We start from the raw sequence: 22,823 nt of genomic DNA, 5'->3' as shown, positions 1-22,823 counted from the left end.
CAAAAATACGAAAACCATGAACCATGAAACGGATGCCACCCGAGCATAGAAATAGCAAGAAAGAAAAAAAAAACAAAAAAAAACCGCACGTAAAATCTAAAAAAACGCAAACGGGCAACGAAAAAGGGGGGTGCAACACGAGGACTTCCCAGGGGGTCACCCATCCTAGTACTACACTCGCCCAAGCACGCTTAACTGCGGAGTTCTGATGGGATCCGGTGCATTAGTGCTGGTATGATTGCACCAGAAATACTATCCATGCTTATTGCTTTTATGTCTTAAAAGACGCAGAACCTCCTTTGTTTTCGTACGCGAGGCGTGGGACCCACGTGACCGATCGACTCCGTTCCAAAAATACGAAAACCATCAACCATGAAGCGGAGGCCACCCGAGCATAGAAATAGGAAGAAAGAAAAAAAAACAAAAAAAAACCGCACGTAAAATCTAAAAAAACGCAAACGGGCAAACGAAAAAGGGGGGTGCAACACGAGGACTTCGCAGGGGGTCACCCATCCTAGTACTACTCTCGCCCAAACACGCTTAACTGCAGAGTTCTCATGGGATCCGGTGCATTAGTGCTGGTATGATCGCACCCGAAATACTATCCATGCTTATTGCTTTTATGTCTTAAAAGACGCAGAACCTCCTTTGTTTTCGTACGCGAGGCGTGGGACCCACGTGACCGATCGGCTCCGTTCCAAAAATACGAAAACCATCAACCATGAAGCGGAGGCCACCCGAGCATAGAAATAGAAAGAAAGAAAAAAAAACAAAAAAAAAACCGCACGTAAAATCTAAAAAAACGCAAACGGGCAACGAAAAAGGGGGGTGCAACAAGAGGACTTCCCAGGGGGTCACCCATCCTAGTACTACTGTCGCCCAGGCACGCTTAACTGCGGATTTTTGATGGGATCCGGTGCATTAGTGCTGGTATGATCGCACCCGAAATACTATCCATGCTTATTGCTTTTATGTCTTAAAAGACGCAGAACCTCCTTTGTTTTCGTACGCGAGGCGTGGGACCCACGTGACCGATCGTCGCCATTCCAAAAATACGAAAACCATTAACCATGAAACGGATGCCACCCGAGCATAGAAATAGCAAGAAAGAAAAAAAAAACAAAAAAAAAACCGCACGTAAAATCTAAAAAAACGTAAACGGGCAACGAAAAAGGGGGGTGCAACACGAGGACTTCCCAGGGCGTCACACATCCTAGTACTACTCTCGCCCAAGCACGCTTAACTGCGGAGTTCTGATGGGATCCGGTGCATTAGTGCTGGTATGATCGCACCCGAAATACTATCCACGCTTATTGCTTTTATGTCTTAAAAGACGCAGAACTTCCTTTGTTTTCGTACGCGAGGCGTGGGACCCACGTGACCGATCGTCTCCGTTCCAAAAATACGAAAACCATGAACCATGAAACGGATGCCACCCGAGCATAGAAATAGCAAGAAAGAAAAAAAAAACAAAAAAAAACCGCACGTAAAATCTAAAAAAACGCAAACGGGCAACGAAAAAGGGGGTGCAACACGAGGACTTCCCAGGGGGTCACCCATCCTAGTACTACACTCGCCCAAGCACGCTTAACTGCGGAGTTCTGATGGGATCCGGTGCATTAGTGCTGGTATGATCGCACCAGAAATACTATCCATGCTTATTGCTTTTATGTCTTAAAAGACGCAGAACCTCCTTTGTTTTCGTACGCGAGGCGTGGGACCCCCGTGACCGATCGACTCCGTTCCAAAAATACGAAAACCATCAACCATGAAGCGGAGGCCACCCGAGCATAGAAATAGCAAGAAAGAAAAAAAAAACAAAAAAAACCGCACGTAAAATCTAAAAAAACGCAAACGGGCAAACGAAAAAGGGGGGTGCAACACGAGGACTTCGCAGGGGGTCACCCATCCTAGTACTACTCTCGCCCAAGCACGCTTAACTGCGGAGTTCTGATGGGATCCGGTGCATTAGTGCCGGTATGATCGCACCCGAAATATTATCCATGCTTATTGTTTTTATGTCTTAAAAGACGCAGAACCTCCTTTGTTTTCGTACGCGAGGCGTGGGACCCACGAGACCGATCGGCTCCGTTCCAAAAATACGAAAACCATGAACCATGAAGCGGAGGCCACCCGAGCATAGAAATAGCAAGAAAGAAAAAAAAAACAAAAAAAAACCGCACGTAAAATCTAAAAAAAACGCAAACGGGCAACGAAAAAGGGGGGTGCAACACGAGGACTTCCCAGGGGGTCACCCATCCTAGTACTACTCTCGCCCAAGCACGCTTAACTGCGGAGTTCTAATGGGATCCGGTGCATTAGTGCTGGTATGATCGCACCCGAAATACTATCCATGCTTATTGCTTTTATGTCTTAAAAGACGCAGAACCTCCTTTGTTTTCGTACGCGAGGCGTGGGACCCACGTGACCGATCGGCTCCGTTCCAAAAATACGAAAACCATCAACCATTAAACGGATGTCACCCGAGCATAGAAACAGCAAGAAAGAAAAAAAAACCGCACGTAAAATCTTAAAAAACGCAAATGGGCAACGAAAAAAGGGGGTGCATTACGAGGACTTCCCAGGGGGTCACCCATCCTAGTACTACTCTCGCCCAAGCACGCTTAACTGCGGAGTTCTGATGGGATCCGGTGCATTAGTGCCGGTATGATCGCACCCGAAATATTATCCATGCTTATTGCTTTTATGTCTTAAAAGACGCAGAACCTCCTTTGTTTTCGTACGCGAGGCGTGGGACCCACGAGACCGATCGACTCCGTTCCAAAAATACGAAAACCATGAACCATGAAGCGGAGGCCACCCGAGCATAGAAATAGCAAGAAAGAAAAAAAAACAAAAAAAAAACCGCACGTAAAATCTAAAAAAACGCAAACGGGCAACGAAAAAGGGGGGTGCAACACGAGGACTTCCAAGGGGGTCACCCATCCTAGTACTACTCTCGCCCAAGCACGCTTAATTGCGGAGTTCTGATGGGATCCGGTGCATTTGTGCTGGTATGATCGCACCCGAAATACTATCCATGCTTATTGCTTTTATGTCTTAAAAGACGCAGAACCTCCTTTGTTTTCGTACGCGAGGCGTGGGACCCACGTGACCGATCAGCTCCGTTCCAAAAATACGAAAACCATGAACCATGAAGCGGAGGCCACCCGAGCATAGAAATAGCAAGAAAGAAAAAAAAACAAAAAAAAACCGCACGTAAAATCTAAAAAAAACGCAAACGGGCAACGAAAAAGGGGGGTGCAACACGAGGACTTCCCAGGGGGTCACCCATCCTAGTACTACTCTCGCCCAAGCACGCTTAACTGTGGAGTTCTGATGGGATCCGGTGCATTAGTGCTGGTATGATCGCACCCGAAATACTATCCATGCTTATTGCTTTTATGTCTTAAAAGATGCAGAACCTCCTTTGTTTTCGTACGCGAGGCGTGGGACCCACGTGACCGATCGGCTCCGTTCCAAAAATACGAAAACCATGAACCATGAAGCGGAGGCCACCCGAGCATAGAAATAGCAAGAAAGAAAAAAAAACAAAAAAAACCGCACGTAAAATCTAAAAAAACGCAAACGGGCAACGAAAAAGGGGGGTGCAAAACGAGGTCTTCCCAGGGGGTCACCCATCCTAGTACTACTCTCGCCCAAGCACGCTTAACTGCGGAGTTCTGATGGGATCCGGTGCATTAGTGCCGGTATGATCGCACCCGAAATATTATCCATGCTTATTGCTTTTATGTCTTAAAAGACGCAGAACCTCCTCTGTTTTCGTACGCGAGGCGTGGGACCCACGAGACCGATCGACTCCGTTCCAAAAATACGAAAACCATGAACCATGAAGCTAAGGCCACCCGAGCATAGAAATAGCAAGAAAGAACAAAAAAACAAAAAAAAAACCGCACGTAAAATCTAAAAAAACGCAAACGGGCAACGAAAAAGGGGGGTGCAACACGAGGACTTCCCAAGGGGTCACCCATCCTAGTACTACTCTCGCCCAAGCACGCTTAACTGCGGAGTTCTGATGGGATCTGGTGCATTAGTGCTGGTATGATCGCACCCGAAATACTATCCATGCTTATTGCTTTTATGTCTTAAAAGACGCAGAACCTCCTTTGTTTTCGTACGCGAGGCGTGGGACCCACGTGACCGATCGGCTCCGTTCCAAAAATACGAAAACCATCAACCATGAAACGGATGCCACCCGAGCATAGAAACAGCAAGAAAGAAAAAAAAACCGCACGTAAAATCTAAAAAAACGCAAACGGGCAACGAAAAAGGGGGGTGCAACACGAGGACTTCACAGGGGGTCACCCATCCTAGTACTACTCTCGCCCAAGCACGCTTAACTGCGGAGTTCTGATGGGATCCGGTGCATTAGTGCTGGTATGATCGCACCCGAAATACTATCCATGCTTATTGCTTTTATGTCTTAAAAGACGCAGAACCTCCTTTGTTTTCGTACGCGAGGCGTGGGACCCACGAGACCGATCGGCTCCGTTCCAAAAATACGAAAACCATGAACCATGAAGCGGAGGCCACCCGAGCATAGAAATAGCAAGAAAGAAAAAAAAACAAAAAAAAACCGCACGTAAAATCTAAAAAAACGCAAACGGGCAACGAAAAGGGGGGTGCAACATGAGGACTTCCCAGGGGGTCACCCATTCTAGTACTACTCTCGCCCAAGCACGCTTAACTGCGGAGTTCTGATGGGATCCGGTGCATTAGTGCGGGTATGATCGCACCCGAAATACTATCCATGCTTATTGCTTTTATGTCTTAAAAGACGCAGAACCTCCTTTGTTTTCGTACGCGAGGCGTGGGACCCACGTGACCGATCGGCTCCGTTCCAAAAATACGAAAACCATCAACCATGAAACGGATGCCACCCGAGCATAGAAACAGCAAGAAAGAAAAAAAAAACCGCACGTAAAATCTAAAAAAACGCAAACGGGCAACGAATAAGGGGGGTGCAACACGAGGACTTCCCAAGGGGTCACCCATCCTAGTACTACTCTCGCCCAAGCACGCTTAACTGCGGAGTTCTGATGGGATCCGGTGCATTAGTGCTGGTATGATCGCACCCGAAATACTATCCATGCTTATTGCTTTTATGTCTTAAAAGACGCAGAACCTCCTTTGTTTTCGTACGCGAGGCGTGGGACCCACGTGACCGATCGGCTCCGTTCCAAAAATACGAAAACCATCAACCATGAAACGGATGCCACCCGAGCATAGAAACAGCAAGAAAGAAAAAAAAACCGCACGTAAAATCTAAAAAAACGCAAACGGGCAACGAAAAAGGGGGGTGCAACACGAGGACTTCCCCGGGGGTCACCCATCCTAGTACTACTCTCTCCCAAGCACGCTTAACTGCGGAGTTCTGATGGGATCCGGTGCATTAGTGCCGGTATGATCGCACCCGAAATATTATCCATGCTTATTGCTTTTATGTCTTAAAAGACGCAGAACCTCCTTTGTTTTCGTACGCGAGGCGTGGGACCCACGAGACCGATCGACTCCGTTCCAAAAATACGAAAACCATGAACCATGAAGCGGAGGCCACCCGAGCATAGAAATAGCAAGAAAGAAAAAAAAACAAAAAAAAAACCGCACGTAAAATCTAAAAAAACGCAAACGGGCAACGAAAAAGAGGGGTGCAACACGAGGACTTCCAAGGGGGTCACCCATCCTAGTACTACTCTCGCCCAAGCACGCTTAACTGCGGAGTTCTGATGGGATCCGGTGCATTAGTGCTGATATGATCGCACCCGAAATACTATCCATGCTTATTGCTTTTATGTCTTAAAAGACGCAGAACCTCCTTTGTTTTCGTACGCGAGGCGTGGGACCCACGAGACCGATCGACTCCGTTCCAAAAATACGAAAACCATGAACCATGAAGCGGAGGCCACCCGAGCATAGAAATAGCAAGAAAGAAAAAAAAACAAAAAAAAAACCGCACGTAAAATCTAAAAAAACGCAAACGGGCAACGAAAAAGAGGGGTGCAACACGAGGACTTCCCAGGGGGTCACCCATCCTAGTACTACTCTCGCCCAAGCACGCTTAACTGCGGAGTTCTGATGGGATCCGGTGCATTAGTGCTGGTATGATCGCACCAGAAATACTATCCATGCTTATTGCTTTTATGTCTTAAAAGACGCAGAACCTCCTTTGTTTTCGTACGCGAGGCGTGGGACCCACGTGACCGATCGGCTCCGTTCCAAAAATACGAAAACCATCAACCATGAAACGGATGCCACCCGAGCATAGAAACAGCAAGAAAGAAAAAAAAAACAAAAAAAAAAACCGCACGTAAAATCTAAAAAAACGCAAACGGGCAAACGAAAAAGGGGGGTGCAACACGAGGACTTCCCAGGGGGTCACCCATCCTAATACTACTCTCGCCCAAGCACGCTTAACTGCGGAGTTCTGATGGGATCCGGTGCATTAGTGCTACTATGATCGCACCCGAAATACTATCCATGCTTATTGCTTTTATGTCTTAAAAGACGCAGAACCTCCTTTGTTTTCGTACGCGAGGCGTGGGACCCACGTGACCGATCGTCTCCGTTCCAAAAATACGAAAACGATGAACCATGAAACGGATGCCACCCGAGCATAGAAATAGCAAGAAAGAAAAAAAAACAAAAAAAAACCGCACGTAAAATCTAAAAAAACGCAAACGGGCAACGAAAAAGGGGGTGCAACACGAGGACTTCCCAGGGGGTCACCCATCCTAGTACTACTCTCGCCCAAGCACGCTTAACTGCGGAGTTCTGATGGGATCCGGTGCATTAGTGCTGGTATGATCGCACCCGAAATACTATCCATGCTTATTGCTTTTATGTCTTAAAAGACGCAGAACCTCCTTTGTTTTCGTACGCGAGGCGTGGGACCCACGTGACCGATCGGCTCCGTTCCAAAAATACGAAAACCATCAACCATTAAACGGATGTCACCCGAGCATAGAAACAGCAAGAAAGAAAAAAAAACCGCACGTAAAATCTTAAAAAACGCAAACGGGCAACGAAAAAGGGGGGTGCATTACGAGGACTTCCCAGGGGGTCACCCATCCTAGTACTACTCTCGCCCAAGCACGCTTAACTGCGGAGTTCTGATGGGATCCGGTGCATTAGTGCCGGTATGATCGCACCCGAAATATTATCCATGCTTATTGTTTTTATGTCTTAAAAGACGCAGAACCTCCTTTGTTTTCGTACGCGAGGCGTGGGACCCACGAGACCGATCGGCTCCGTTCCAAAATACGAAAACCATGAACCATGAAGCGGAGGCCACCCGAGCATAAAAATAGCAAGAAAGAAAAAAAAACAAAAAAAAAAACGCACGTAAAATCTAAAAAAACGCAAACGGGCAACGAAAAAGGGGGGTGCAACACGAGGACTTCCAAGGGGGTCACCCATCCTAGTACTACTCTCGCCCAAGCACGCTTAATTGCGGAGTTCTGATGGGATCCGGTGCATTTGTGCTGGTATGATCGCACCCGAAATACTATCCATGCTTATTGCTTTTATGTCTTAAAAGACGCAGAACCTCCTTTGTTTTCGTACGCGAGGCGTGGGACCCACGTGACCGATCAGTTCCGTTCCAAAAATACGAAAACCATTAACCATGAAGCGGAGGCCACCCGAGCATAGAAATAGCAAGAAAGAAAAAAAAACAAAAAAAAACCGCACGTAAAATCTAAAAAAAACGCAAACGGGCAACGAAAAAGGGGGTGCAACACGAGGACTTCCCAGGGGGTCACCCATCCTAGTACTACTCTCGCCCAAGCACGCTTAACTGCGGAGTTCTGATGGGATCCGGTGCATTAGTGCTGGTATGATCGCAACCGAAATACTATCCATGCTTATTGCTTTTATGTCTTAAAAGATGCAGAACCTCCTTTGTTTTCGTACGCGAGGCGTGGGACCCACGTGACCGATCAGCTCCGTTCCAAAAATACGAAAACCATGAACCATGAAGCGGAGGCCACCCGAGCATAGAAATAGCAAGAAAGAAAAAAAAACAAAAAAAACCGCACGTAAAATCTAAAAAAACGCAAACGGGCAACGAAAAAGGGGGGTGCAAAACGAGGACTTCCCAGGGGGTCACCCATCCTAGTACTACTCTCGCCCAAGCACGCTTAACTGCGGAGTTCTGATGGGATCCGGTGCATTAGTGCCGGTATGATCGCACCCGAAATATTATCCATGCTTATTGCTTTTATGTCTTAAAAGACGCAGAACCTCCTTTGTTTTCGTACGCGAGGCGTGGGACCCACGAGACCGATCGACTCCGTTCCAAAAATACGAAAACCAGGAACCATGAAGCTAAGGCCACCCGAGCATAGAAATAGCAAGAAAGAAAAAAAAACAAAAAAAAAACCGCACGTAAAATCTAAAAAAACGCAAACGGGCAACGAAAAAGGGGGTGCAACACGAGGACTTCCCAAGGGGTCACCCATCCTAGTACTACTCTCGCCCAACCACGCTTAACTGCGGAGTTCTGATGGGATCCGGTGCATTAGTGCTGGTATGATCGCACCCGAAATACTATCCATGCTTATTGCTTTTATGTCTTAAAAGACGCAGAACCTCCTTTGTTTTCGTACGCGAGGCGTGGGACCCACGTGACCGATCGGCTCCGTTCCAAAAATACGAAAACCATCAACCATGAAACGGATGCCACCCGAGCATAGAAACAGCAAGAAAGAAAAAAAAAACCGCACGTAAAATCTAAAAAAACGCAAACGGGCAACGAAAAAGGGGGGTGCAACACGAGGACTTCACAGGGGGTCACCCATCCTAGTACTACTCTCGCCCAAGCACGCTTAACTGCGGAGTTCTGATGGGATCCGGTGCATTAGTGCCGGTATGATCGCACCCGAAATATTATCCATGCTTATTGTTTTTATGTCTTAAAAGACGCAGAACCTCCTTTGTTTTCGTACGCGAGGCGTGGGACCCACGAGACCGATCGGCTCCGTTCCAAAAATACGAAAACCATGAACCATGAAGCGGAGGCCACCCGAGCATAGAAATAGCAAGAAAGAAAAAAAAACAAAAAAAAAAACCGCACGTAAAATCTAAAAAAACGCAAACGGGCAACGAAAAAGGGGGGTGCAACATGAGGACTTCCCAGGGGGTCACCCATTCTAGTACTACTCTCGCCCAAGCACGCTTAACTGCGGAGTTCTGATGGGATCCGGTGCATTAGTGCGGGTATGATCGCACCCGAAATACTATCCATGCTTATTGCTTTTATGTCTTAAAAGACGCAGAACCTCCTTTGTTTTCGTACGCGAGGCGTGGGACCCACGTGACCGATCGGCTCCGTTCCAAAAATACGAAAACCATCAACCATGAAACGGATGCCACCCGAGCATAGAAACAGCAAGAAAGAAAAAAAAAACCGCACGTAAAATCTAAAAAAACGCAAACGGGCAACGAATAAGGGGGGTGCAACACGAGGACTTCCCAAGGGGTCACCCATCCTAGTACTACTCTCGCCCAAGCACGCTTAACTGCGGAGTTCTGATGGGATCCGGTGCATTAGTGCTGGTATGATCGCACCCGAAATACTATCCATGCTTATTGCTTTTATGTCTTAAAAGACGCAGAACCTCCTTTGTTTTCGTACGCGAGGCGTGGGACCCACGTGACCGATCGGCTCCGTTCCAAAAATACGAAAACCATCAACCATTAAACGGATGTCACCCAAGCATAGAAACAGCAAGAAACAAAAAAAAACCGCACGTAAAATCTAAAAAAACGCAAACGGGCAACGAATAAGGGGGGTGCAACACGAGGACTTCCCAAGGGGTCACCCATCCTAGTACTACTCTCGCCCAAGCACGCTTAACTGCGGAGTTCTGATGGGATCCGGTGCATTAGTGCTGGTATGATCGCACCCGAAATACTATCCATGCTTATTGCTTTTATGTCTTAAAAGACGCAGAACCTCCTTTGTTTTCGTACGCGAGGCGTGGGACCCACGTGACCGATCGGCTCCGTTCCAAAAATACGAAAACCATCAACCATTAAACGGATGTCACCCGAGCATAGAAACAGCAAGAAACAAAAAAAAACCGCACGTAAAATCTAAAAAAACGCAAACGGGCAACGAAAAAGGGGGGTGCAACACGAGGACTTCCAAGGGGGTCACCCATCCTAGTACTACTCTCGCCCAAGCACGCTTAATTGCGGAGTTCTGATGGGATCCGGTGCATTTGTGCTGGTATGATCGCACCCGAAATACTATCCATGCTTATTGCTTTTATGTCTTAAAAGACGCAGAACCTCCTTTGTTTTTGTACGCGAGGCGTGGGACCCACGTGACCGATCAGCTCCGTTCCAAAAATACGAAAACCATGAACCATGAAGCGGAGGCCACCCGAGCATAGAAATAGCAAGAAAGAAAAAAAACAAAAAAAAACCGCACGTAAAATCTAAAAAAAACGCAAACGGGCAACGAAAAAGGGGGGTGCAACACGAGGACTTCCCAGGGGGTCACCCATCCTAGTACTACTCTCGCCCAAGCACGCTTAACTGCGGAGTTCTGATGGTATCCGGTGCATTAGTGCTGGTATGATCGCACCCGAAATACTATCCATGCTTATTGCTTTTATGTCTTAAAAGATGCAGAACCTCCTTTGTTTTCGTACGCGAGGCGTGGGACCCACGTGACCGATCGGCTCCGTTCCAAAAATACGAAAACCATGAACCATGAAGCGGAGGCCACCCGAGCATAGAAATAGCAAGAAAGAAAAAAAAACAAAAAAAACCGCACGTAAAATCTAAAAAAACGCAAACGGGCAACGAAAAAGGGGGGTGCAAAACGAGGACTTCCCAGGGGGTCACCCATCCTAGTACTACTCTCGCCCAAGCACGCTTAACTGTGGAGTTCTGATGGGATCCGGTGCATTAGTGCCGGTATGATCGCACCCGAAATATTATCCATGCTTATTGATTTTATGTCTTAAAAGACGCAGAACCTCCTTTGTTTTCGTACGCGAGGCGTGGGACCCACGAGAACGATCGACTCCGTTCCAAAAATACGAAAACCATGAACCATGAAGCTAAGGCCACCCGAGCATAGAAATAGCAAGAAAGAAAAAAAAAACAAAAAAAAAATCGCACGTAAAATCTAAAAAAACGCAAACGGGCAACGAAAAAGGGGGGTGCAACACGAGGACTTCCCAAGGGGTCACCCATCCTAGTACTACTCTCGCCCAAGCACGCTTAACTGCGGAGTTCTGATGGGATCCGGTGCATTAGTGCCGGTATGATCGCACCCGAAATATTATCCATGCTTATTGTTTTTATGTCTTAAAAGACGCAGAACCTCCTTTGTTTTCGTACGCGAGGCGTGGGAGCCACGAGACCGATCGGCTCCGTTCCAAAAATACGAAAACCATAAACCATGAAGCGGAGGCCACCCGAGCATAGAAATAGCAAGAAAGAAAAAAAAACAAAAAAAAAACCGCACGTAAAATCTAAAAAAACGCAAACGGGCAACGAAAAAGGGGGGTGCAACATGAGGACTTCCCAGGGGGTCACCCATTCTAGTACTACTCTCGCCCAAGCACGCTTAACTGCGGAGTTCTGATGGGATCCGGTGCATTAGTGCGGGTATGATCGCACCCGAAATACTATCCATGCTTATTGCTTTTATGTCTTAAAAGACGCAGAACCTCCTTTGTTTTCGTACGCGAGGCGTGGGACCCACGTGACCGATCGGCTCCGTTCCAAAAATACGAAAACCATCAACCATGAAACGGATGCCACCCGAGCATAGAAACAGCAAGAAAGAAAAAAAAAACCGCACGTAAAATCTAAAAAAACGCAAACGGGCAACGAATAAGGGGGGTGCAACACGAGGACTTCCCAAGGGGTCACCCATCCTAGTACTACTCTCGCCCAAGCACGCTTAACTGCGGAGTTCTGATGGGATCCGGTGCATTAGTGCTGGTATGATCGCACCCGAAATACTATCCATGCTTATTGCTTTTATGTCTTAAAAGACGCAGAACCTCCTTTGTTTTCGTACGCGAGGCGTGGGACCCACGTGACCGATCGGCTCCGTTCCAAAAATACGAAAACCATCAACCATGAAACGGATGCCACCCGAGCATAGAAACAGCAAGAAAGAAAAAAAAAACCGCACGTAAAATCTAAAAAAACGCAAACGGGCAACGAAAAAGGGGGGTGCAACACGAGGACTTCCCAGGGGGTCACCCATCCTAGTACTACTCTCTCCCAAGCACGCTTAACTGCGGAGTTCTGATGAGATCCGGTGCATTAGTGCCGGTATGATCGCACCCGAAATATTATCCATGCTTATTGCTTTTATGTCTTAAAAGACGCAGAACCTCCTTTGTTTTCGTACGCGAGGCGTGGGACCCACGAGACCGATCGACTCCGTTCCAAAAATACGAAAACCATGAACCATGAAGCGGAGGCCACCCGAGCATAGAAATAGCAAGAAAGAAAAAAAAACAAAAAAAAAACCGCACGTAAAATCTAAAAAAACGCAAACGGGCAACGAAAAAGAGGGGTGCAACACGAGGACTTCCAAGGGGGTCACCCATCCTAGTACTACTCTCGCCCAAGCACGCTTAACTGCGAAGTTCTGATGGGATCCGGTGCATTAGTGCTGATATGATCGCACCCGAAATACTATCCATGCTTATTGCTTTTATGTCTTAAAAGACGCAGAACCTCCTTTGTTTTCGTACGCGAGGCGTGGGACCCACGTGACCGATCGGCTCCGTTCCAAAAATACGAAAACCATGAACCATGAAGCGGAGGCCACCCGAGCATAGAAATAGCAAGAAAGAAAAAAAAACAAAAAAAACCGCACGTAAAATCTAAAAAAAACGCAAACGGGCAACGAAAAAGGGGGGTGCAACACGAGGACTTCCCAGGGGGTCACCCATCCTAGTACTACTCTCGCCCAAGCACGCTTAACTGCGGAGTTCTGATGGGATCCGGTGCATTAGTGCTGGTATGATCGCACCCGAAATACTATCCATGCTTATTGCTTTTATGTCTTAAAAGACGCAGAACCTCCTTTGTTTTCGTACGCGAGGCGTGGGACCCACGTGACCGATCGGCTCCGTTCCAAAAATACTAAAACCATCAACCATGAAACGGATGCCACCCGAGCATAGAAACAGCAAGAAAGAAAAAAAAAACAAAAAAAAAACCGCACGTAAAATCTAAAAAAACGCAAACGGGCAAACGAAAAAGGGGGGTGCAACACGAGGACTTCCTAGGGAGTCACCCATCCTAGTACTACTCTCGCCCAAGCACGCTGAACTGCGGAGTTCTGATGGGATCCGGTGCATTAGTGCTGCTATGATCGCACCCGAAATACTATCCATGCTTATTGCTTTTATGTCTTAAAAGACGCAGAACCTCCTTTGTTTTCGTACGCGAGGCGTGCGACCCACGTGACCGATCGTCTCCGTTCCAAAAATACGAAAACCATGAACAATGAAACGGATGCCACCCGAGCATAGAAATAGCAAGAAAGAAAAAAAAACAAAAAAAAACCGCACGTAAAATCTAAAAAAACGCAAACGGGCAACGAAAAAGAGGGGTGCAACACGAGGACTTCCCAGGGGGTCACCCATCCTAGTACTACTCTCGCCCAAGCACGCTTAACTGCGGAGTTCTGATGGGATCCGGTGCATTAGTGCTGGTATGATCGCACCCGAAATACTATCCATGCTTATTGCTTTTATGTCTTAAAAGACGCAGAACCTCCTTTGTTTTCGTACGCGAGGCGTGGGACCCACGTGACCGATCGGCTCCGTTCCAAAAATACGAAAACCATCAACCATGAAACGGATGTCACCCGAGCATAGAAACAGCAAGAAAGAAAAAAAAAACCGCACGTAAAATCTTAAAAAACACAAACGGGCAACGAAAAAGGGGGGTGCATTACGAGGACTTCCCAGGGGGTCACCCATCCTAGTACTACTCTCGCCCAAGCACGCTTAACTGCGGAGTTCTGATGGGATCCGGTGCATTAGTGCCGGTATGATCGCACGCAAAATATTATCCATGCTTATTGTTTTTATGTCTTAAAAGACGCAGAACCTCCTTTGTTTTCGTACGCGAGGCGTGGGACCCACGAGACCGATCGGCTCCGTTCCAAAATACGAAAACCATGAACCATGAAGCGGAGGCCACCCGAGCATAAAAATAGCAAGAAAGAAAAAAAAACCGCACGTAAAATCTAAAAAAACGCAAACGGGCAACGAAAAAGGGGGGTGCAACACGAGGACTTCCAAGGGGGTCACCCATCCTAGTACTACTCTCGCCCAAGCACGCTTAACTGCGGAGTTCTGATGGGATCCCGTGCATTTGTGCTGGTATGATCGCACCCGAAATACTATCAATGCTTATTGCTTTTATGTTTTAAAAGACGCAGAACCTCCTTTGTTTTCGTACGCGAGGCGTGGGACCCACGTGACCGATCAGCTCCGTTCCAAAAATACGAAAACCATGAACCATGAAGCGGAGGCCACCCGAGCATAGAAATAGCAAGAAAGAAAAAAAAACAAAAAAAACCGCACGTAAAATCTAAAAAAAACGCAAACGGGCAACGAAAAAGGGGGGTGCAACACGAGGACTTCCCAGGGGGTCACCCATCCTAGTACTACTCTCGCCCAAGCACGCTTAACTGCGGAGTTCTGATGGGATCCGATGCATTAGTGCTGGTATGATCGCACCCGAAATACTATCCATGCTTATTGCTTTTATGTCTTAAAAGATGCAGAACCTCCTTTGTTTTCGTACGCGAGGCGTGGGACCCACGTGACCGATCGGCTCCGTTCCAAAAATACGAAAACCATGAACCATGAAGCGGAGGCCACCCGAGCATAGAAATAGCAAGAAAGAAAAAAAAACAAAAAAAAAACCGCACGTAAAATCTAAAAAAACGCAAACGGGCAACGAAAAAGGGGGGGTGCAAAACGAGGACTTCCCAGGGGGTCACCCATCCTAGTACTACTCTCGCCCAAGCACGCTTAACTGCGGAGTTCTGATGGGATCCGGTGCATTAGTGCTGGTATGATCGCACCAGACATACTATCCATGCTTATTGCTTTTATATCTTAAAAGACGCAGAACCTCCTTTGTTTTCGTACGCGAGGCGTGGGACCCACGTGACCGATCGGCTCCGTTCCAAAAATACGAAAACCATCAACCATGAAACGGATGCCACCCGAGCATAGAAACAGCAAGAAAGAAAAAAAAACCGCACGTAAAATCTAAAAAAACGCAAACGGGCAACGAAAAAGGGGGGTGCAACACGAGGACTTCCTAGGGGGTCACCCATCCTAGTACTACTCTCGCCCAAGCACACTTAACTGCGGAGTTCTGATGGGATCCGGTGCATTAGTGCCGGTATGATCGCACCCGAAATATTATCCATGCTTATTGTTTTTATGTCTTAAAAGACGCAGAACCTCCTTTGTTTTCGTACGCGAGGCGTGGGACCCACGAGACCGATCGGCTCCGTTCCAAAAATACGAAAACCATGAACCATGAAGCGGAGGCCACCCGAGCATAGAAATAGCAAGAAAGAAAAAAAAACAAAAAAAAACCGCACGTAAAATCTAAAAAAACGCAAACGGGCAACGAAAAAGGGGGGTGCAACACGAGGACTTCCCAGGGGGTCACCCATCCTAGTACTACTCTCGCCCAAGCACGCTTAACTGCGGAGTTCTGATGGGATCCGGTGCATTAGTGCGGGTATGATCGCACCCAAAATACTATCCATGCTTATTGCTTTTATGTCTTAAAAGACGCAGAACCTCCTTTGTTTTCGTACGCGAGGCGTGGGACCCACGTGACCGATCGGCTCCGTTCCAAAAATACGAAAACCATCAACCATGAAACGGATGCCACCCGAGCATAGAAACAGCAAGAAAGAAAAAAAAAACCGCACGTAAAATCTAAAAAAACGCAAACGAGCAACGAAAAAGGGGGGTGCAACACGAGGACTTCCCAAGGGGTCACCCATCCTAGTACTACTCTCGCCCAAGCACGCTTAACTGCGGAGTTCTGATGGGATCCGGTGCATTAGTGCTGGTATGATCGCACCCGAAATACTATCCATGCTTATTGCTTTTATGTCTTAAAAGACGCAGAACCTCCTTTGTTTTCGTACGCGAGGCGTGGGACCCACGTGACCGATCGGCTCCGTTCCAAAAATACGAAAACCATCAACCATGAAACGGATGCCACCCGAGCATAGAAACAACAAGAAAGAAAAAAAAAAAAACCGCACGTAAAATCTAAAAAAACGCAAACGGGCAACGAAAAAGGGGGTGCAACACGAGGACTTCCCAGGGGGTCACCCATCCTAGTACTACTCTCGCCCAAGCACGCTTAACTGCGGAGTTCTGATGGGATCCGGTGCATTAGTGTCGGTATGATCGCACCCGAAATATTATCCATGCTTATTGCTTTTATGTCTTAAAAGACGCAGAACCTTCTTTGTTTTCGTACGCGAGGCGTGGGACCCACGTGACCGATCGACTCCGTTCCAAAAATACGAAAACCATGAACCATGAAGCGGAGGCCACCCGAGCACAGAAATAGCAAGAAAGAAAAAAAAACAAAAAAAAAACCGCACGTAAAATCTAAAAAAACGCAAACGGGCAACGAAAAAGGGGGGTGCAACACGAGGACTTCCAAGGGGGTCACCCATCCTAGTACTACTCTCGCCTAAGCACGCTTAACTGCGGAGTTCTGATGGGATCCGGTGCATTAGTGCTGGTATGATCGCACCCGAAATACTATCAATGCTTATTGCTTTTATGTCTTAAAAGACGCAGAACCTTCTTTGTTTTCGTACGCGAGGCGTGGGACCCACGTGACCGATCGGCTCCGTTCCAAAAATACGAAAACCATGAACCATGAAGCGGAGGCCACCCGAGCATAGAAATAGCAAGAAAGAAAAAAAAACAAAAAAAAACCGCACGTAAAATCTAAAAAAAACGCAAACGGGCAACGAAAAAGGGGGGTGCAACACGAGGACTTCCCAGGGGGTCACCCATCCTAGTACTACTCTCGCCCAAGCACGCTTAACTGCGGAGTTCTGATGGGATCCGGTGCATTAGTGCTGGTATGATGGCACCCGAAATACTATCCATGCTTATTGCTTTTATGTCTTAAAAGACGCAGAACCTCCTTTGTTTTCGTACGCGAGGCGTGGGACCCACGTGACCGATCGGCTCCGTTCCAAAAATACGAAAACCATCAACCATGAAACGGATGCCACCCGAGCATAGAAACAGCAAGAAAGAAAAAAAAAACAAAAAAAAAACCGCACGTAAAATCTAAAAAAACGCAAACGGGCAACGAAAAAGGGGGTGCAACACGAGGACTTCGAAAGGGGTCACCCATCCTAGTACTACTCTCGCCCAAGCACGCTTAACTGCGGAGTTCTGATGGGATCCGGTGCATTTGTGCTGGTATGATCGCACCCGAAATACTATCCATGCTTATTGCTTTTATGTCTTAAAAGACGCAGAACCTCCTTTGTTTTCGTACGCGAGGCGTGGGACCCACGTGACCGATCAGCTCCGTTCCAAAAATACGAAAACCATGAACCATGAACCGGAGGCCACCCGAGCATAGAAATAGCAAGAAAGAAAAAAAAACAAAAAAAACCGCACGTAAAATCTAAAAAAAACGCAAACGGGCAACGAAAAAGGGGGGTGCAACACGAGGACTTCCCAGGGGGTCACCCATCCTAGTACTACTCTCGCCCAAGCACGCTTAACTGCGGAGTTCTAATGGGATCCGATGCATTAGTGCTGGTATGATCGCACCCGAAATACTATCCATGCTTATTGCTTTTATGTCTTAAAAGATGCAGAACCTCCTTTGTTTTCGTACGCGAGGCGTGGGACCCACGTGACCGATCGGCTCCGTTCCAAAAATACGAAAACCATGAACCATGAAGCGGAGGCCACCCGAGAATAGAAATAGCAAGAAAGAAAAAAAAACAAAAAAAAACCGCACGTAAAATCTAAAAAAACGCAAACGGGCAACGAAAAAGGGGGGGTGCAAAACGAGGACTTCCCAGGGGGTCACCCATCCTAGTACTACTCTCGCCCAAGCACGCTTAACTGCGGAGTTCTGATGGGATCCGGTGCATTAGTGCTGGTATGATCGCACCAGACATACTATCCATGCTTATTGCTTTTATGTCTTAAAAGACGCAGAACCTCCTTTGTTTTCGTACGCGAGGCGTGGGACCCACGTGACCGATCGGCTCCGTTCCAAAAATACGAAAACCATCAACCATGAAACGGATGCCACCCGAGCATAGAAACAGCAAGAAAGAAAAAAAAAACCGCACGTAAAATCTAAAAAAACGCAAACGGGCAACGAAAAAGGGGGGTGCAACACGAGGACTTCCCAGGGGGTCACCCATCCTAGTACTACTCTCGCCCAAGCACACTTAACTGCGGAGTTCTGATGGGATCCGGTGCATTAGTGCCGGTATGATCGCACCCGAAATATTATCCATGCTTATTGTTTTTATGTCTTAAAAGACGCAGAACCTCATTTGTTTTCGTACGCGAGGCGTGGGACCCACGAGACCGATCGGCTCCGTTCCAAAAATACGAAAACCATGAACCATGAAGCGGAGGCCACCCGAGCATAGAAATAGCAAGAAAGAAAAAAAAACAAAAAAAAAACCGCACGTAAAATCTAAAAAAACGCAAACGGGCAACGAAAAAGGGGGGTGCAACACGAGGACTTCCCAAGGGGTCACCCATCCTAGTACTACTCTCGCCCAAGCACGCTTAACTGCAGAGTTCTGATGGGATCCGGTGCATTAGTGCGGGTATGATCGCACCCAAAATACTATCCATGCTTATTGCTTTTATGTCTTAAAAGACGCAGAACCTCCTTTGTTTTCGTACGCGAGGCGTGGGACCCACGTGACCGATCGGCTCCGTTCCAAAAATACAAAAACCATCAACCATGAAACGGATGCCACCCGAGCATAGAAACAGCAAGAAAGAAAAAAAAAAAAAAAACCGAACGTAAAATCTAAAAAAACGCAAACGAGCAACGAAAAAGGGGGGTGCAACACGAGGACTTCCCAAGGGGTCACCCATCCTAGTACTACTCTCGCCCAAGCACGCTTAACTGCGGAGTTCTGATGGGATCCGGTGCATTAGTGCTGGTATGATCGCACCCGAAATACTATCCATGCTTATTGCTTTTATGTCTTAAAAGACGCAGAACCTCCTTTGTTTTCGTACGCGAGGCGTGGGACCCACGTGACCGATCGGCTCCGTTCCAAAAATACGAAAACCATCAACCATGAAACGGATGCCACCCGAGCATAGAAACAACAAGAAAGAAAAAAAAAACCGCACGTAAAATCTAAAAAAACGCAAACGGGCAACGAAAAAGGGGGGTGCAACACGAGGACTTCCCAGGGGGTCAACCATCCTAGTACTACTCTCGCCCAAGCACGCTTAACTGCGGAGTTCTGATGGGATCCGGTGCATTAGTGTCGGTATGATCGCACCCGAAATATTATCCATGTTTATTGCTTTTATGTCTTAAAAGACGCAGAACCTCCTTTGTTTTCGTACGCGAGGCGTGGGACCCACGAGACCGATCGGCTCCGTTCCAAAAATACGAAAACCATGAACCATGAAGCGGAGGCCACCCGAGCATAGAAATAGCAAGAAAGAAAAAAAAACAAAAAAAAACCGCACGTAAAATCTAAAAAAACGCAAACGGGCAACGAAAAAGGGGGGTGCAACACGAGGACTTCCAAGGGGGTCACCCATCCTAGTACTACTCTCGCCCAAGCACGCTTAACTGCGGAGTTCTGATGGGATCCGGTGCATTAGTGCTGGTATGATCGCACCCGAAATACTATCAATGCTTATTGCTTTTATGTCTTAAAAGACGCAGAACCTTCTTTGTTTTCGTACGCGAGGCGTGGGACCCACGTGACCGATCGGCTCCGTTCCAAAAATACGAAAACCATGAACCATGAAGCGGAGGCCACCCGAGCATAGAAATAGCATGAAAGAAAAAAAAACAAAAAAAAACCGCACGTAAAATCTAAAAAAAACGCAAACGGGCAACGAAAAAGGGGGGTGCAACACGAGGACTTCCCAGGGGGTCACCCATCCTAGTACTACTCTCGCCCAAGCACGCTTAACTGCGGAGTTCTGATGGGATCCGGTGCATTAGTGCTGGTATGATGGCACCCGAAATACTATCCATGCTTATTGCTTTTATGTCTTAAAAGACGCAGAACCTCCTTTGTTTTCGTACGCGAGGCGTGGGACCCACGTGACCGATCGGCTCCGTTCCAAAAATACGAAAACCATCAACCATGAAACGGATGCCACCCGAGCATAGAAACAGCAAGAAAGAAAAAAAAACAAAAAAAAAACCGCACGTAAAATCTAAAAAAACGCAAACGGGCAACGAAAAAGGGGGGTGCAACACGAGGACTTCGAAGGGGGTCACCCATCCTAGTACTACTCTCGCCCAAGCACGCTTAACTGCGGAGTTCTGATGGGATCCGGTGCATTTGTGCTGGTATGATCGCACCCGAAATACTATCCATGCTTATTGCTTTTATGTCTTAAAAGACGCAGAACCTCCTTTGTTTTCGTACGCGAGGCGTGGGACCCACGTGACCGATCAGCTCCGTTCCAAAAATACGAAAACCATGAACCATGAACCGGAGGCCACCCGAGCATAGAAATAGCAAGAAAGAAAAAAAAAACAAAAAAAAACCGCACGTAAAATCTAAAAAAAACGCAAACGGGCAACGAAAAAGGGGGGTGCAACACGAGGACTTCCCAGGGGGTCACCCATCCTAGTACTACTCTCGCCCAAGCACGCTTAACTGCGGAGTTCTGATGGGATCCGATGCATTAGTGCTGGTATGATCGCACCCGAAATACTATCCATGCTTATTGCTTTTATGTCTTAAAAGATGCAGAACCTCCTTTGTTTTCGTACGCGAGGCGTGGGACCCACGTGACCGATCGGCTCCGTTCCAAAAATACGAAAACCATGAACCATGAAGCGGAGGCCACCCGAGAATAGAAATAGCAAGAAAGAAAAAAAAACAAAAAAAAACCGCACGTAAAATCTAAAAAAACGCAAACGGGCAACGAAAAAGGGGGGGTGCAAAACGAGGACTTCCCAGGGGGTCACCCATCCTAGTACTACTCTCGCCCAAGCACGCTTAACTGCGGAGTTCTGATGGGATCCGGTGCATTAGTGCTGGTATGATCGCACCAGACATACTATCCATGCTTATTGCTTTTATGTCTTAAAAGACGCAGAACCTCCTTTGTTTTCGTACGCGAGGCGTGGGACCCACGTGACCGATCGGCTCCGTTCCAAAAATACGAAAACCATCAACCATGAAACGGATGCCACCCGAGCATAGAAACAGCAAGAAAGAAAAAAAAAACCGCACGTAAAATCTAAAAAAACGCAAACGGGCAACGAAAAAGGGGGGTGCAACACGAGGACTTCCCAGGGGGTCACCCATCCTAGTACTACTCTCGCCCAAGCACACTTAACTGCGGAGTTCTGATGGGATCCGGTGCATTAGTGCTGGTATGATCGCACCCGAAATACTATCCATGCTTATTGCTTTTATGTCTTAAAAGACGCAGAACCTCCTTTGTTTTCGTACGCGAGGCGTGGGACCCACGTGACCGATCGGCTCCGTTCCAAAAATACGAAAACCATCAACCATGAAACGGATGCCACCCGAGCATAGAAACAGCAAGAAAGAAAAAAAAAACAAAAAAAAAACCGCACGTAAAATCTAAAAAAACGCAAACGGGCAACGAAAAAGGGGGGGTGCAACACGAGGACTTCCAAGGGGGTCACCCATCCTAGTACTACTCTCGCCCAAGCACGCTTAACTGCGGAGTTCTGATGGGATCCGGTGCATTAGTGCTGGTATGATCGCACCCGAAATACTATCAATGCTTATTGCTTTTATGTCTTAAAAGACGCAGAACCTCCTTTGTTTTCGTACGCGAGGCGTGGGACCTACGTGACCGATCGGCTCCGTTCCAAAAATACGAAAACCATGAACCATGAAGCGGAGGCCACCCGAGCATAGAAATAGCAAGAAAGAAAAAAAAACAAAAAAAAACCGCACGTAAAATCTAAAAAAAACGCAAACGGGCAACGAAAAAGGGGGGTGCAACACGAGGACTTCCCAGGGGGTCACCCATCCTAGTACTACTCTCGCCCAAGCACGCTTAACTGCGGAGTTCTGATGGGATCCGGTGCATTAGTGCTGGTATGATCGCACCCGAAATACTATCCATGCTTATTGCTTTTATGTCTTAAAAGACGCAGAACCTCCTTTGTTTTCGTACGCGAGGCGTGGGACCCACGTGACCGATCGGCTCCGTTCCAAAAATACGAAAACCATCAACCATGAAACGGATGCCACCCGAGCATAGAAACAGCAAGAAAGAAAAAAAAAACAAAAAAAAACCGCACGTAAAATCTAAAAAAACGCAAATGGGCAACGAAAAAGGGGGGGTGCAACACGAGGACTTCGAAGGGGGTCACCCATCCTAGTACTACTCTCGCCCAAGCACGCTTAACTGCGGAGTTCTGATGGGATCCGGTGCATTTGTGCTGGTATGATCGCACCCGAAATACTATCCATGCTTATTGCTTTTATGTCTTAAAAGACGCAGAACCTCCTTTGTTTTCGTACGCGAGGCGTGGGACCCACGTGACCGATCAGCTCC

The 22,823-nt window shown here is 47.3% G+C and overlaps 66 non-coding genes across 66 annotated transcripts; all 66 read right to left on the bottom strand.

Annotated features, from left to right (window-relative positions):
* Window positions 1-127: 127 nt before the first annotated feature.
* Window positions 128-246, bottom strand: LOC145140624 (5S ribosomal RNA). Its single transcript, XR_013722221.1, has one exon. It is a non-coding gene; the product is annotated as a 5S ribosomal RNA (ribosomal RNA).
* A 230-nt stretch (window positions 247-476) lies between these two features.
* LOC145148416 (5S ribosomal RNA) lies at window positions 477-595 on the bottom strand. Its single transcript, XR_013729302.1, has one exon. It is a non-coding gene; the product is annotated as a 5S ribosomal RNA (ribosomal RNA).
* A 230-nt stretch (window positions 596-825) lies between these two features.
* On the bottom strand, window positions 826-944 carry LOC145151098 (5S ribosomal RNA). Its single transcript, XR_013731890.1, has one exon. It is a non-coding gene; the product is annotated as a 5S ribosomal RNA (ribosomal RNA).
* Window positions 945-1,175: 231 nt separating this feature from the next.
* Window positions 1,176-1,294, bottom strand: LOC145148752 (5S ribosomal RNA). Its single transcript, XR_013729623.1, has one exon. It is a non-coding gene; the product is annotated as a 5S ribosomal RNA (ribosomal RNA).
* A 229-nt stretch (window positions 1,295-1,523) lies between these two features.
* LOC145139029 (5S ribosomal RNA) lies at window positions 1,524-1,642 on the bottom strand. Its single transcript, XR_013721815.1, has one exon. It is a non-coding gene; the product is annotated as a 5S ribosomal RNA (ribosomal RNA).
* A 230-nt stretch (window positions 1,643-1,872) lies between these two features.
* Window positions 1,873-1,991, bottom strand: LOC145155015 (5S ribosomal RNA). Its single transcript, XR_013735478.1, has one exon. It is a non-coding gene; the product is annotated as a 5S ribosomal RNA (ribosomal RNA).
* Window positions 1,992-2,222: 231 nt separating this feature from the next.
* On the bottom strand, window positions 2,223-2,341 carry LOC145153677 (5S ribosomal RNA). Its single transcript, XR_013734173.1, has one exon. It is a non-coding gene; the product is annotated as a 5S ribosomal RNA (ribosomal RNA).
* A 219-nt stretch (window positions 2,342-2,560) lies between these two features.
* Window positions 2,561-2,679, bottom strand: LOC145136697 (5S ribosomal RNA). Its single transcript, XR_013720683.1, has one exon. It is a non-coding gene; the product is annotated as a 5S ribosomal RNA (ribosomal RNA).
* A 230-nt stretch (window positions 2,680-2,909) lies between these two features.
* Window positions 2,910-3,028, bottom strand: LOC145147333 (5S ribosomal RNA). Its single transcript, XR_013728240.1, has one exon. It is a non-coding gene; the product is annotated as a 5S ribosomal RNA (ribosomal RNA).
* Window positions 3,029-3,258: 230 nt separating this feature from the next.
* LOC145155580 (5S ribosomal RNA) lies at window positions 3,259-3,377 on the bottom strand. Its single transcript, XR_013736013.1, has one exon. It is a non-coding gene; the product is annotated as a 5S ribosomal RNA (ribosomal RNA).
* Window positions 3,378-3,605: 228 nt separating this feature from the next.
* Window positions 3,606-3,724, bottom strand: LOC145154975 (5S ribosomal RNA). The gene has a single exon (XR_013735440.1). It is a non-coding gene; the product is annotated as a 5S ribosomal RNA (ribosomal RNA).
* A 231-nt stretch (window positions 3,725-3,955) lies between these two features.
* LOC145136799 (5S ribosomal RNA) lies at window positions 3,956-4,074 on the bottom strand. The gene has a single exon (XR_013720720.1). It is a non-coding gene; the product is annotated as a 5S ribosomal RNA (ribosomal RNA).
* A 219-nt stretch (window positions 4,075-4,293) lies between these two features.
* Window positions 4,294-4,412, bottom strand: LOC145154665 (5S ribosomal RNA). The gene has a single exon (XR_013735129.1). It is a non-coding gene; the product is annotated as a 5S ribosomal RNA (ribosomal RNA).
* A 228-nt stretch (window positions 4,413-4,640) lies between these two features.
* LOC145147025 (5S ribosomal RNA) lies at window positions 4,641-4,759 on the bottom strand. The gene has a single exon (XR_013727942.1). It is a non-coding gene; the product is annotated as a 5S ribosomal RNA (ribosomal RNA).
* Window positions 4,760-4,979: 220 nt separating this feature from the next.
* Window positions 4,980-5,098, bottom strand: LOC145153495 (5S ribosomal RNA). Its single transcript, XR_013734001.1, has one exon. It is a non-coding gene; the product is annotated as a 5S ribosomal RNA (ribosomal RNA).
* A 219-nt stretch (window positions 5,099-5,317) lies between these two features.
* LOC145147588 (5S ribosomal RNA) lies at window positions 5,318-5,436 on the bottom strand. The gene has a single exon (XR_013728487.1). It is a non-coding gene; the product is annotated as a 5S ribosomal RNA (ribosomal RNA).
* Window positions 5,437-5,666: 230 nt separating this feature from the next.
* LOC145144721 (5S ribosomal RNA) lies at window positions 5,667-5,785 on the bottom strand. Its single transcript, XR_013725726.1, has one exon. It is a non-coding gene; the product is annotated as a 5S ribosomal RNA (ribosomal RNA).
* Window positions 5,786-6,015: 230 nt separating this feature from the next.
* LOC145154913 (5S ribosomal RNA) lies at window positions 6,016-6,134 on the bottom strand. The gene has a single exon (XR_013735381.1). It is a non-coding gene; the product is annotated as a 5S ribosomal RNA (ribosomal RNA).
* A 233-nt stretch (window positions 6,135-6,367) lies between these two features.
* LOC145148575 (5S ribosomal RNA) lies at window positions 6,368-6,486 on the bottom strand. The gene has a single exon (XR_013729453.1). It is a non-coding gene; the product is annotated as a 5S ribosomal RNA (ribosomal RNA).
* A 228-nt stretch (window positions 6,487-6,714) lies between these two features.
* LOC145152377 (5S ribosomal RNA) lies at window positions 6,715-6,833 on the bottom strand. The gene has a single exon (XR_013732898.1). It is a non-coding gene; the product is annotated as a 5S ribosomal RNA (ribosomal RNA).
* A 219-nt stretch (window positions 6,834-7,052) lies between these two features.
* Window positions 7,053-7,171, bottom strand: LOC145136691 (5S ribosomal RNA). The gene has a single exon (XR_013720671.1). It is a non-coding gene; the product is annotated as a 5S ribosomal RNA (ribosomal RNA).
* Window positions 7,172-7,400: 229 nt separating this feature from the next.
* Window positions 7,401-7,519, bottom strand: LOC145147332 (5S ribosomal RNA). The gene has a single exon (XR_013728238.1). It is a non-coding gene; the product is annotated as a 5S ribosomal RNA (ribosomal RNA).
* A 229-nt stretch (window positions 7,520-7,748) lies between these two features.
* LOC145155153 (5S ribosomal RNA) lies at window positions 7,749-7,867 on the bottom strand. Its single transcript, XR_013735607.1, has one exon. It is a non-coding gene; the product is annotated as a 5S ribosomal RNA (ribosomal RNA).
* A 228-nt stretch (window positions 7,868-8,095) lies between these two features.
* LOC145155457 (5S ribosomal RNA) lies at window positions 8,096-8,214 on the bottom strand. Its single transcript, XR_013735896.1, has one exon. It is a non-coding gene; the product is annotated as a 5S ribosomal RNA (ribosomal RNA).
* A 229-nt stretch (window positions 8,215-8,443) lies between these two features.
* On the bottom strand, window positions 8,444-8,562 carry LOC145145789 (5S ribosomal RNA). The gene has a single exon (XR_013726746.1). It is a non-coding gene; the product is annotated as a 5S ribosomal RNA (ribosomal RNA).
* Window positions 8,563-8,782: 220 nt separating this feature from the next.
* Window positions 8,783-8,901, bottom strand: LOC145154916 (5S ribosomal RNA). Its single transcript, XR_013735384.1, has one exon. It is a non-coding gene; the product is annotated as a 5S ribosomal RNA (ribosomal RNA).
* A 231-nt stretch (window positions 8,902-9,132) lies between these two features.
* LOC145147024 (5S ribosomal RNA) lies at window positions 9,133-9,251 on the bottom strand. The gene has a single exon (XR_013727941.1). It is a non-coding gene; the product is annotated as a 5S ribosomal RNA (ribosomal RNA).
* A 220-nt stretch (window positions 9,252-9,471) lies between these two features.
* LOC145153494 (5S ribosomal RNA) lies at window positions 9,472-9,590 on the bottom strand. Its single transcript, XR_013734000.1, has one exon. It is a non-coding gene; the product is annotated as a 5S ribosomal RNA (ribosomal RNA).
* A 219-nt stretch (window positions 9,591-9,809) lies between these two features.
* On the bottom strand, window positions 9,810-9,928 carry LOC145153492 (5S ribosomal RNA). The gene has a single exon (XR_013733998.1). It is a non-coding gene; the product is annotated as a 5S ribosomal RNA (ribosomal RNA).
* Window positions 9,929-10,147: 219 nt separating this feature from the next.
* Window positions 10,148-10,266, bottom strand: LOC145147330 (5S ribosomal RNA). Its single transcript, XR_013728236.1, has one exon. It is a non-coding gene; the product is annotated as a 5S ribosomal RNA (ribosomal RNA).
* A 229-nt stretch (window positions 10,267-10,495) lies between these two features.
* Window positions 10,496-10,614, bottom strand: LOC145145367 (5S ribosomal RNA). Its single transcript, XR_013726343.1, has one exon. It is a non-coding gene; the product is annotated as a 5S ribosomal RNA (ribosomal RNA).
* Window positions 10,615-10,842: 228 nt separating this feature from the next.
* LOC145144897 (5S ribosomal RNA) lies at window positions 10,843-10,961 on the bottom strand. Its single transcript, XR_013725899.1, has one exon. It is a non-coding gene; the product is annotated as a 5S ribosomal RNA (ribosomal RNA).
* A 231-nt stretch (window positions 10,962-11,192) lies between these two features.
* On the bottom strand, window positions 11,193-11,311 carry LOC145153689 (5S ribosomal RNA). Its single transcript, XR_013734184.1, has one exon. It is a non-coding gene; the product is annotated as a 5S ribosomal RNA (ribosomal RNA).
* A 230-nt stretch (window positions 11,312-11,541) lies between these two features.
* Window positions 11,542-11,660, bottom strand: LOC145147023 (5S ribosomal RNA). The gene has a single exon (XR_013727940.1). It is a non-coding gene; the product is annotated as a 5S ribosomal RNA (ribosomal RNA).
* Window positions 11,661-11,880: 220 nt separating this feature from the next.
* Window positions 11,881-11,999, bottom strand: LOC145153491 (5S ribosomal RNA). Its single transcript, XR_013733997.1, has one exon. It is a non-coding gene; the product is annotated as a 5S ribosomal RNA (ribosomal RNA).
* Window positions 12,000-12,219: 220 nt separating this feature from the next.
* Window positions 12,220-12,338, bottom strand: LOC145146826 (5S ribosomal RNA). Its single transcript, XR_013727752.1, has one exon. It is a non-coding gene; the product is annotated as a 5S ribosomal RNA (ribosomal RNA).
* Window positions 12,339-12,568: 230 nt separating this feature from the next.
* LOC145147530 (5S ribosomal RNA) lies at window positions 12,569-12,687 on the bottom strand. The gene has a single exon (XR_013728429.1). It is a non-coding gene; the product is annotated as a 5S ribosomal RNA (ribosomal RNA).
* Window positions 12,688-12,916: 229 nt separating this feature from the next.
* Window positions 12,917-13,035, bottom strand: LOC145152376 (5S ribosomal RNA). Its single transcript, XR_013732897.1, has one exon. It is a non-coding gene; the product is annotated as a 5S ribosomal RNA (ribosomal RNA).
* A 232-nt stretch (window positions 13,036-13,267) lies between these two features.
* LOC145150167 (5S ribosomal RNA) lies at window positions 13,268-13,386 on the bottom strand. The gene has a single exon (XR_013730993.1). It is a non-coding gene; the product is annotated as a 5S ribosomal RNA (ribosomal RNA).
* Window positions 13,387-13,615: 229 nt separating this feature from the next.
* LOC145152375 (5S ribosomal RNA) lies at window positions 13,616-13,734 on the bottom strand. Its single transcript, XR_013732896.1, has one exon. It is a non-coding gene; the product is annotated as a 5S ribosomal RNA (ribosomal RNA).
* A 220-nt stretch (window positions 13,735-13,954) lies between these two features.
* Window positions 13,955-14,073, bottom strand: LOC145146197 (5S ribosomal RNA). Its single transcript, XR_013727143.1, has one exon. It is a non-coding gene; the product is annotated as a 5S ribosomal RNA (ribosomal RNA).
* A 218-nt stretch (window positions 14,074-14,291) lies between these two features.
* LOC145146813 (5S ribosomal RNA) lies at window positions 14,292-14,410 on the bottom strand. Its single transcript, XR_013727740.1, has one exon. It is a non-coding gene; the product is annotated as a 5S ribosomal RNA (ribosomal RNA).
* Window positions 14,411-14,639: 229 nt separating this feature from the next.
* On the bottom strand, window positions 14,640-14,758 carry LOC145155946 (5S ribosomal RNA). Its single transcript, XR_013736373.1, has one exon. It is a non-coding gene; the product is annotated as a 5S ribosomal RNA (ribosomal RNA).
* A 231-nt stretch (window positions 14,759-14,989) lies between these two features.
* LOC145143978 (5S ribosomal RNA) lies at window positions 14,990-15,108 on the bottom strand. Its single transcript, XR_013725002.1, has one exon. It is a non-coding gene; the product is annotated as a 5S ribosomal RNA (ribosomal RNA).
* A 219-nt stretch (window positions 15,109-15,327) lies between these two features.
* LOC145139731 (5S ribosomal RNA) lies at window positions 15,328-15,446 on the bottom strand. The gene has a single exon (XR_013721985.1). It is a non-coding gene; the product is annotated as a 5S ribosomal RNA (ribosomal RNA).
* Window positions 15,447-15,675: 229 nt separating this feature from the next.
* On the bottom strand, window positions 15,676-15,794 carry LOC145154289 (5S ribosomal RNA). The gene has a single exon (XR_013734767.1). It is a non-coding gene; the product is annotated as a 5S ribosomal RNA (ribosomal RNA).
* A 220-nt stretch (window positions 15,795-16,014) lies between these two features.
* LOC145153490 (5S ribosomal RNA) lies at window positions 16,015-16,133 on the bottom strand. The gene has a single exon (XR_013733996.1). It is a non-coding gene; the product is annotated as a 5S ribosomal RNA (ribosomal RNA).
* Window positions 16,134-16,355: 222 nt separating this feature from the next.
* Window positions 16,356-16,474, bottom strand: LOC145143713 (5S ribosomal RNA). The gene has a single exon (XR_013724743.1). It is a non-coding gene; the product is annotated as a 5S ribosomal RNA (ribosomal RNA).
* Window positions 16,475-16,704: 230 nt separating this feature from the next.
* On the bottom strand, window positions 16,705-16,823 carry LOC145146188 (5S ribosomal RNA). Its single transcript, XR_013727135.1, has one exon. It is a non-coding gene; the product is annotated as a 5S ribosomal RNA (ribosomal RNA).
* Window positions 16,824-17,053: 230 nt separating this feature from the next.
* LOC145142570 (5S ribosomal RNA) lies at window positions 17,054-17,172 on the bottom strand. The gene has a single exon (XR_013723612.1). It is a non-coding gene; the product is annotated as a 5S ribosomal RNA (ribosomal RNA).
* Window positions 17,173-17,402: 230 nt separating this feature from the next.
* On the bottom strand, window positions 17,403-17,521 carry LOC145146422 (5S ribosomal RNA). The gene has a single exon (XR_013727368.1). It is a non-coding gene; the product is annotated as a 5S ribosomal RNA (ribosomal RNA).
* Window positions 17,522-17,750: 229 nt separating this feature from the next.
* LOC145139851 (5S ribosomal RNA) lies at window positions 17,751-17,869 on the bottom strand. Its single transcript, XR_013722016.1, has one exon. It is a non-coding gene; the product is annotated as a 5S ribosomal RNA (ribosomal RNA).
* A 230-nt stretch (window positions 17,870-18,099) lies between these two features.
* Window positions 18,100-18,218, bottom strand: LOC145143977 (5S ribosomal RNA). Its single transcript, XR_013725001.1, has one exon. It is a non-coding gene; the product is annotated as a 5S ribosomal RNA (ribosomal RNA).
* Window positions 18,219-18,438: 220 nt separating this feature from the next.
* LOC145154383 (5S ribosomal RNA) lies at window positions 18,439-18,557 on the bottom strand. Its single transcript, XR_013734857.1, has one exon. It is a non-coding gene; the product is annotated as a 5S ribosomal RNA (ribosomal RNA).
* Window positions 18,558-18,787: 230 nt separating this feature from the next.
* LOC145144040 (5S ribosomal RNA) lies at window positions 18,788-18,906 on the bottom strand. The gene has a single exon (XR_013725061.1). It is a non-coding gene; the product is annotated as a 5S ribosomal RNA (ribosomal RNA).
* A 226-nt stretch (window positions 18,907-19,132) lies between these two features.
* LOC145153489 (5S ribosomal RNA) lies at window positions 19,133-19,251 on the bottom strand. The gene has a single exon (XR_013733995.1). It is a non-coding gene; the product is annotated as a 5S ribosomal RNA (ribosomal RNA).
* Window positions 19,252-19,471: 220 nt separating this feature from the next.
* LOC145146760 (5S ribosomal RNA) lies at window positions 19,472-19,590 on the bottom strand. Its single transcript, XR_013727688.1, has one exon. It is a non-coding gene; the product is annotated as a 5S ribosomal RNA (ribosomal RNA).
* A 229-nt stretch (window positions 19,591-19,819) lies between these two features.
* LOC145155438 (5S ribosomal RNA) lies at window positions 19,820-19,938 on the bottom strand. Its single transcript, XR_013735878.1, has one exon. It is a non-coding gene; the product is annotated as a 5S ribosomal RNA (ribosomal RNA).
* Window positions 19,939-20,168: 230 nt separating this feature from the next.
* LOC145142565 (5S ribosomal RNA) lies at window positions 20,169-20,287 on the bottom strand. The gene has a single exon (XR_013723603.1). It is a non-coding gene; the product is annotated as a 5S ribosomal RNA (ribosomal RNA).
* Window positions 20,288-20,517: 230 nt separating this feature from the next.
* Window positions 20,518-20,636, bottom strand: LOC145145815 (5S ribosomal RNA). The gene has a single exon (XR_013726771.1). It is a non-coding gene; the product is annotated as a 5S ribosomal RNA (ribosomal RNA).
* A 231-nt stretch (window positions 20,637-20,867) lies between these two features.
* LOC145155945 (5S ribosomal RNA) lies at window positions 20,868-20,986 on the bottom strand. The gene has a single exon (XR_013736372.1). It is a non-coding gene; the product is annotated as a 5S ribosomal RNA (ribosomal RNA).
* A 230-nt stretch (window positions 20,987-21,216) lies between these two features.
* LOC145143976 (5S ribosomal RNA) lies at window positions 21,217-21,335 on the bottom strand. The gene has a single exon (XR_013725000.1). It is a non-coding gene; the product is annotated as a 5S ribosomal RNA (ribosomal RNA).
* A 220-nt stretch (window positions 21,336-21,555) lies between these two features.
* LOC145154095 (5S ribosomal RNA) lies at window positions 21,556-21,674 on the bottom strand. Its single transcript, XR_013734577.1, has one exon. It is a non-coding gene; the product is annotated as a 5S ribosomal RNA (ribosomal RNA).
* Window positions 21,675-21,906: 232 nt separating this feature from the next.
* On the bottom strand, window positions 21,907-22,025 carry LOC145155437 (5S ribosomal RNA). Its single transcript, XR_013735877.1, has one exon. It is a non-coding gene; the product is annotated as a 5S ribosomal RNA (ribosomal RNA).
* Window positions 22,026-22,255: 230 nt separating this feature from the next.
* Window positions 22,256-22,374, bottom strand: LOC145152373 (5S ribosomal RNA). The gene has a single exon (XR_013732894.1). It is a non-coding gene; the product is annotated as a 5S ribosomal RNA (ribosomal RNA).
* A 231-nt stretch (window positions 22,375-22,605) lies between these two features.
* Window positions 22,606-22,724, bottom strand: LOC145145814 (5S ribosomal RNA). The gene has a single exon (XR_013726770.1). It is a non-coding gene; the product is annotated as a 5S ribosomal RNA (ribosomal RNA).
* Between the last annotated feature and the right edge of the window lie 99 nt (window positions 22,725-22,823).

The sequence above is a fragment of the Lactuca virosa genome, chromosome 1 (assembly GCF_052849685.1).
Source record: "Lactuca virosa cultivar CGN04683 chromosome 1, Lactuca_virosa_CGN04683_v6, whole genome shotgun sequence".
NCBI classification, from domain to species: Eukaryota; Viridiplantae; Streptophyta; class Magnoliopsida; order Asterales; family Asteraceae; genus Lactuca; species Lactuca virosa.
The sequence above is the reverse complement of the archived record's forward strand: the minus strand, read 5'-3'. Positions and strand labels throughout refer to the sequence as shown.